Source organism: Emys orbicularis, chromosome 2, assembly GCF_028017835.1.
Source record: "Emys orbicularis isolate rEmyOrb1 chromosome 2, rEmyOrb1.hap1, whole genome shotgun sequence".
NCBI classification, from domain to species: domain Eukaryota; kingdom Metazoa; phylum Chordata; order Testudines; family Emydidae; genus Emys; species Emys orbicularis.
The window spans coordinates 79,974,586-79,982,018 of NC_088684.1; positions in this window are offsets into that span (position 1 = coordinate 79,974,586).

Genomic DNA, 7,433 nt, shown 5'->3' on the forward strand with positions numbered 1-7,433 from the left:
GGCTTTTTTCTTTAGATAAGTACCTGGTTACACAACAACCTGACTTCAATGTTGCAGCTGACCCAAGGGAAAAAATGTCAATTTAAAATGAAAACACAGAGATTTTCATTCATGCAGGCAGATGGATTCAGTCCATCTCTGTGCTGATAGTCAAGGTAATGTGAACTTTTATGCTGATGATTTAACTTTAAGAAAATTGAGCTGGTGCCAATTCAATATAAACATTTCAGAGTGTCTGGAGCCTGGTCTACAATAGAGCTCCAGAAAATTTTAAAATTGGTTTAAAGAAAAAGTGGCTATAAAGCTATTCAGAATTAGTGGGGATGTGCAGACCACGTTTAAGTACTTACCCACCTTTTGTAAAGCACGTTGAATATCCTAGGATGAAGGATGCTATACCAGCGTGAAGGGCTGGATTCACAAAAGGACTTAAGTTTCTAACTGGCACTTTAGGCTCCTGAGTGCCAGAATCAGGCTCCACTGGGATTCACAAAACCCTCACTCAGCTGCCTCAGGGCATCTCAGCTGCCCTGACTTTGATACGACTTTTGAATTGTTCACTGATGCGTCTGACACTGGATTGGATGCTGTACTGATGCAAACAGAGGAGGACAGCAAGAAGCACCCCGTTGCCTTCCTAAGCAAAACGCTGTCCCCTACTGAGCAGAATTATTCTGTCATAGAAAAGGAATGCTATGCCATAATGTGGGCTGTTAAACAACTGAGACCTTACCTCCTTAATAGGGGGTTCAAGATTCTTACAGACCATTCGCCCTTAATATGGCTAAACAGGACCAAGGGCACAAACTCAAAACTGCTACACTGGAGCCTGGTCCTGCAGGAATTTAACATGGAGATTGTGCACATTAAAGGGAAGGAAAACTTGGTAGCTGATGCCCTGTCTAGAAAAGAGGACATGGGGCATACGGCCTCCGCATTGGTCAGTGATCAATCCTCTGGCAGTAATCTCTGGGGGTAGGTGTGACATATACTCCATATTCTTTATCTTTCAATTCCAGGACTTGTTTCTGGATTTCCTCTTGTGGTCAGCTTTCCGGCTGGCTGCCTCTGCTTCAGTTTTCATCTGTTTAAGTTCCATCTGTCTCTTATTCATCCTTTTAATTTCTTCCCCTTGCAACCTGTGCAGCTCCAACTTTTTGATAACTTCACTTTCACCCATTTTCCTACTTCTCTTTCCTGAAATAAGCAAACAGAAAATAACAAACCAGTAACCACTTTGTCTGTTCTGTAGCCACTACACTTAAAACTCATTCAAAATCACCACCAGTGTTTCAGGGCAATAAGCTATGCACATTATCCTGCTCGCCTACGTCACTGTGACAGTGCTTTAGTGGGTCACAACTGAGGTTACCAAATTCAGGACGAACCGCTGAGAAATAGGGCAGATACACCCCAAGACTGGTGGCTAATCCCCCGTAGGATATACCAAACCAGCAACAAAATTAAATTTCTGTTTCACCACACTGGCTAACAGGAAAACATAAAGGCAGTTTCCTCAGGCATTCCAGTTCTTATATCACCACAAAAAACACTGGATTCAGAGATGAGTGGTTCTTTACAACCAGTCTCATCAAATAATAGGTTCTTCTGATCCCAAAGTACCAGCCATACACCCAGGTCAATATATAACTTAGATCTTACCCAAAAATCACTCTGATGCCAATCCTTTAGTATCTAAAATATAAAGGTTTATTCAAAGAAAAAGAAAGAAAGGTGAGAGTTAAAATTGGTTAAAGGAATCAAATACATACAGTAATGGCAAAGTTCTTGGTTCAGGCTTGTAGCCGTGATGGAATAAACTGCTGTCTTAAGTCAAGTCTCTGGAATACGTCCACAGCTTGGATGGGTCATTCAGTCCTTTGTTCACAGCTTCAGTTTGTAGCAAAGTTCCTCCAGAGGTAAGAAGCAGGACTGAAGACTAAATGGAGGGGTTTCCAGGGCCTTTTATAGCTTTTGCCATGTGAAGGGCATCCCATTGTTCTTACTATGGAAAATTACAGCAACAAGATAGTGTTTGGAGTCACATGGGCAAGTCACATGTTCATGCCCAGTTTCGCTCAGTCTTTGCAGCACGTTTACATGACAGTCCACTCAGTGTAGGTGGGCATCTCCCATGGTCCACTGTCAACCAAGTGTTTCTTGTTGAGCCACTTAATTTGAATAGTCCCTCCAAGTTGTGCTGGCTAGCTACCTTGTGGGCGGTACCCCAGGAACAAACATTTGAAATCCAAGTATAGAGACAATACTTATAACTTCAAATACAAAAATGATACATGCATACAGATAGCATAATCATAAGCAGCAAATCATAACCTTTGCATAGACACCTTACTTGACAAACTTCTGTACAAGATTTGCTGCAAATATATAACAGTGGTTGCAACAATGATCTATATCGTCATATTTTAATCAGATAATGTCACATATTTAGCACCTACATTTTGCAGTGTAAGTTCCCGAGACACTTGTGTTTCTGCAGACCCCGACAGATGTCTGGATGCTTACGCCCCAGAGCAATGCACAAACCAGGAGACGTTAGGAGTTCCTCCACCTAACTCATCTGCAGGACCCAATCCAGGCAGTGTAATCAAACGTCCCCTATTGGACTGGGCTCTTACAGGTGAGCTTACACGAAATGGCCAGGGGGAGGAAGGTGACCTCTCTCATAACCTTTAGCCCAGTAGTCAGATGTTGCACTCTATATGATTTTATAAATATATGCTAATGAGTGAATATAATGTAACTGGAATATGCTTCATGCAAAAGGTCTCTTGTAAGGTATCATTACAAAGCTTATAATCTACTGAGTGTGGTCATCCTATTTGTATAAATGTATCACTCTTGAATCTGAGACTAGAAATATGAAATATAACTCTGAAGGCCTATTGTAATTATGCAAAGTGTGGGCCATTAATGGTGGTTTGGAATCTTAATGGCTCCCATTAACCAGGACAATTGACTGTAGATGGCTCTATTTGTAGGCAAGCCTTCTTGTGAGTCAGGCTGGGAGGAATGAAGGCTTGGGGGTCTTACAATGACATGTGATCATGTCACATGAACTGGAATCCATCTTTAACCTGGTGCTTTTCGATTGAGAGGAGGGATGGGAACCCAGTGGGACAAAGGATTCCCGCCTTGTGCAAAAGATATATAAGGCCTGGTCTACACTACGACTTTAATTCGGATTTAGCTGCTTTAATTCGAATTAACGCTTGACCCGTCCACACAACGAAGCCATTTAATTCGAATTAAAGAGCCCTTTAATTCAATTTCTGTACTCCTCCTCGACGAGAGGAGTAGCGTCAAAATTGGTATTGTTAATCCGAATTAAGGTTAGTGTGGCCGCAATTCGATGTTATTGGCAATTAGATGTTATTGGCTACCCACAATGCAACGCTCTGGAAATCGATGCTACTACGGTAGCTTGGACGCACACCACCGAATTAATGGTGCCTAGTGTGGCCGAATACATTCGAATTTATAAAATCGGTTTCCTAAATTCGAATTATATAAATTCGGATTAATCCTGTAGTGTAGACATACCCTAAGTGGGTGGAACAGGAAAGAGGGAGAGCCATTATGAAGAATCCCCTAGCTACCACCTGAGCTGGAACAAGAGCAGTACCAGGGGATAGAATTGTGCCCAGGCCTGGAAGGTGTCCAGTCTGAGGAAAAATCTTACTGAAGCATCTCTAAGGGTGAGATTATCTGTATTCAGTTTGATTAGACATAGATTTGTGTGTTTTGTTTTATTTTATTTTGCTTGGTGACTTACTTTGTTCTGTTTGTTACTACTTGGAACCACTTAAATCCTACTTTCTGTATTTAATAAAATCACTTTTTACTTATTAATTAACCCAGAGTATGTGTTAATACCTGGGGGGGGGGGCAAACAGCTGTGCATATCTCTCAATCAGTGTTATAGAGGGCGAACAATTTATGAGTTTACCCTGTATAAGCTTTATACAGGGTAAAATGGATTTATTTGGGTTTAAACCCCACTGGGAGTTGGGCACCAGAGTGTTAAAGACAAGAACACTTCTGTAAGCTGCTTTCAGGTAAGCCTACAGCTGTTAGGGGACGTGATTCAGACCTGGGTCTGGGTTTGCAGCAGGCTAGCGAGTCTGGCTCAAACCAGGCAGGGCACTGAAGTCCTAAGCTGACGGGGCAGGAAAGCGGGGCAGAAGTAGTCTTGGCACATCGGGAGGCAGCTCCCAGGGGGGTTCTGTGATTCAACCCGTCACAAGGGTACTTGCCTGGAATGTGAGAGACCTATGGTTAAAGTGTCCCCCTCCACCTGAGGGGAAGAAGGGATTTGAACAGGGGTCTCCCAACTATCAAGTGAATGCTCTAACCACTGGGCTGTGGGATAGTCTAATATGAAACTCCCTCAGTCTCTCCCATTGAAGCAGTTCCACTGTGAATAGCCAATTTTAAAAATTCACTGGTGCAGGGGGACAGGATCCTGGGTCTCCCACCTCCCAGGTGAGTGCTCTAATCTCTCTCTCTCTCTCTCTCTCTCTCTCTCTCACCCAATGTTGAAGCTATTGCACTGTGGATAAACACTGAAACAATCATTGGGACAGAGAGAGGCCACCAAAGCACCTCCTCCCCGCATCCCCTGGACTTCTTGCTACGACGACGTGGTGCCTAACACCAAGAGACGGTTTGTAGCTGAGAAGCACAAGCAGAGATAGGCACCTCCCTGCAGCCCAGGATTGAGTGTCTATCTCTGAGAGATGGATGGGACTTAGCACACCCCCTTCAGCTTGGCACCTCCCATTGGCTAGTTTAGGCCAGGAGCCTCCGAGTGTGCAGGCTTTTGTGCATCCCCCATTCTTAGGTCCCTGTATCTCCCCACTCTTTGTGTGGAGAGCCTACCTAACTCAAGCTTTGTGACTCTCGGTGCTTTTCTAGGTGCCCCAAAGTTAGAAAGGGTTACACTGAGCGCCACCATGCATAAATTACTTGGTGAATCTAGCCCAAAGTGTGCAACTCCCACTGTACTCAAGGGCAATCTATTCATTGATTCCAGTGGGAGTGTGTTCAGTCCTTTATACTGTAATAACATTTCTACATAACCTTTGCATTTCTTTAAGACTTTTTTTTAAATAAAAGAACAAAGAATTTATGATCTAGCACTGCATAATCTACTCTACACACATCATCAAATGCCAACCTTTCAAATTTTAGGGGAGTTGCCTAGCTAGGCATTAATTTTTGTTGTAATTCAGCTGTGGAGAGTAAGAGAGAGTTTTATAAGCCAAGAAAATAAAGATTATAAAAAAGAAAAAAAGTAGGAATGATAAACAGAGAGGAAGGTGCAGTTTTAGCCTATTATCACTCTGATCTGGTCAGTACGTCAATCTCAGAAAACACGGAATTCTAAATAATGCATTGTTATTTCTATGGTCTGTGGGTGAAACAAAGGCTTGGCTAATCAGGCAAAATCCATCTCCCACACCAGGCAGCAAGGTTGCAGCATAGTCCCCTTTGGCAACTACTCCAACCTATAGGCTGCAATACCAGACATAGCCCTTCTGTTTTATTAGTGTATTTGTGGATCCTGTGTCCCTTCACTGGGCTGGCTACAGGCTTGTCTCCAATGTTGCCATCTGTGCCAGCGTATATGGAGCTGGCACATGTCTGCTGCATAGCCACTCATTACCCCTCTCTCTGTGAATTTCACCATATGGGCTAGATCCTGGTCCCACTGAAGTAGCTCGAGGTTTTTTACACTGATTTCAGTAGTGCCAAATTTGGTAATAAGAGCATCCCATATATGTAGTATTCTGTAATATACTATAATTGTTTGTGGCTTTCTACAACTCCATTCACTGAAGTACCTCTTATCAAATTAAACTCCATGTTCAAATTGCAATAAAACAGCCACATTTGCCCCAAACTTTTGTTTTATCACTGTTATGTATAAGACTGACGAGATATACTTTTATAAAAGTATTTCCTCTGATTACTTCCTTCATGTTGCATTAGAGCATGTTCCTGCATTAATTACGATGTTTCATTTTACTGTTTATGACTGCTTCCCCTAACACAAACAACTGTAGCTTGGTTTTAGAAAGAAAGGTTTATATGATTTCCAATAATTGCCTTAAGTGACAGCAGCCACCATTACTAGCTCACTACATCTGCAAGGTTACTGGACTCTAAATGCATTTCTCACTTTTAATTGAATTTCTACATGCTTCTATGATTTTTCCTTTGGTCTGATAATTAATTTCTTCATTCCCTGCTCAGGTTTTCATGTTCACACACTAATTGTCTTTCTCAGGCTCCTGCAGTGTTGTGCGTCCCTTAACCTTGTGTCGGAGTCAGAGTTCTCTTCAGAATATTCTGGTTTTTAATTTGGGGCCAGAGTCTGCTCTCCCAAACCATGTATATCTAGAGTTACCCCATCAGCTTCAATGGAATTACTCTCGATTTACACTGATGGTGTGATCAAGGGCAGAATCTGGCCCTCAGTTGGAAATGAACTGCTTTTTCCCTTCTATGCAGCTCCTGCCATCACCTAGTAGGGTTCTGCTAATGCACCTTGGGAAATTCTTGACTGTTCTGCATGATTGCACCAAAAAGTAGAGCTAAAATGCAGGAAACAATTGCAATACTTGCTATTATATTTCTTCTGCCTTCCAAATGATTGCAGTGAACTTGGTACCTAAGAGAAAGCCAGCGTGACTAAAGGTTTAGTTCACTTCTCTAGAAAGAATGGCTAAATTCAAATTCAGCGGGTTATGTCTGCCTGGCCAGCTGCTATTTCTTCTTGTATGCCTGAGGAACTGCTCATTCACTGTTTGATTTAGGGACTAAAAAGACATTTACAAATAATCATAGGGCCTATGCTTCCCTCTATTAAACAGCAGTTAGGAGCACAGGAGCAACTAGTCATACTGAAAATTGGCAGCAAGGAACAGACAGCTATATGGTCTGATCCAATGGCACAATATATCAGCCATTAGCCCCTCTGCAGCAATTACATGGTTGACCCATTATGCAGTGCCCCGGGGTCTGGCCTGCCAGTGTGGGAGGGGCCAGGGGCTAGCGACTCACAGCATTGTCAACCTGGAAAAAGTTAGGCCACATTTTTGGCAGTATTAACTTTCTCTGCACTAGAATTGCCAACTCTCATGCCGAAGAATTAGGGACATGTTTGAACAAATCCGTTATAAAGTACTTAATGTAACTTGTTTGTTAATAACAAGCTTTCACACAAAGAACTGAAAATTACATCTACTGCACTGAGGTGCCTTCCATTTAAATTTCTGAATAATGTACATCAGTACTGAAAGATACATCTATATAAATGGAAATTAAAGATATGAAAATCATTAAATGTCCGATCAGCAATTAATAACACATTTCAAGCACTGAAAAATATCAGATACTAGCTCTCT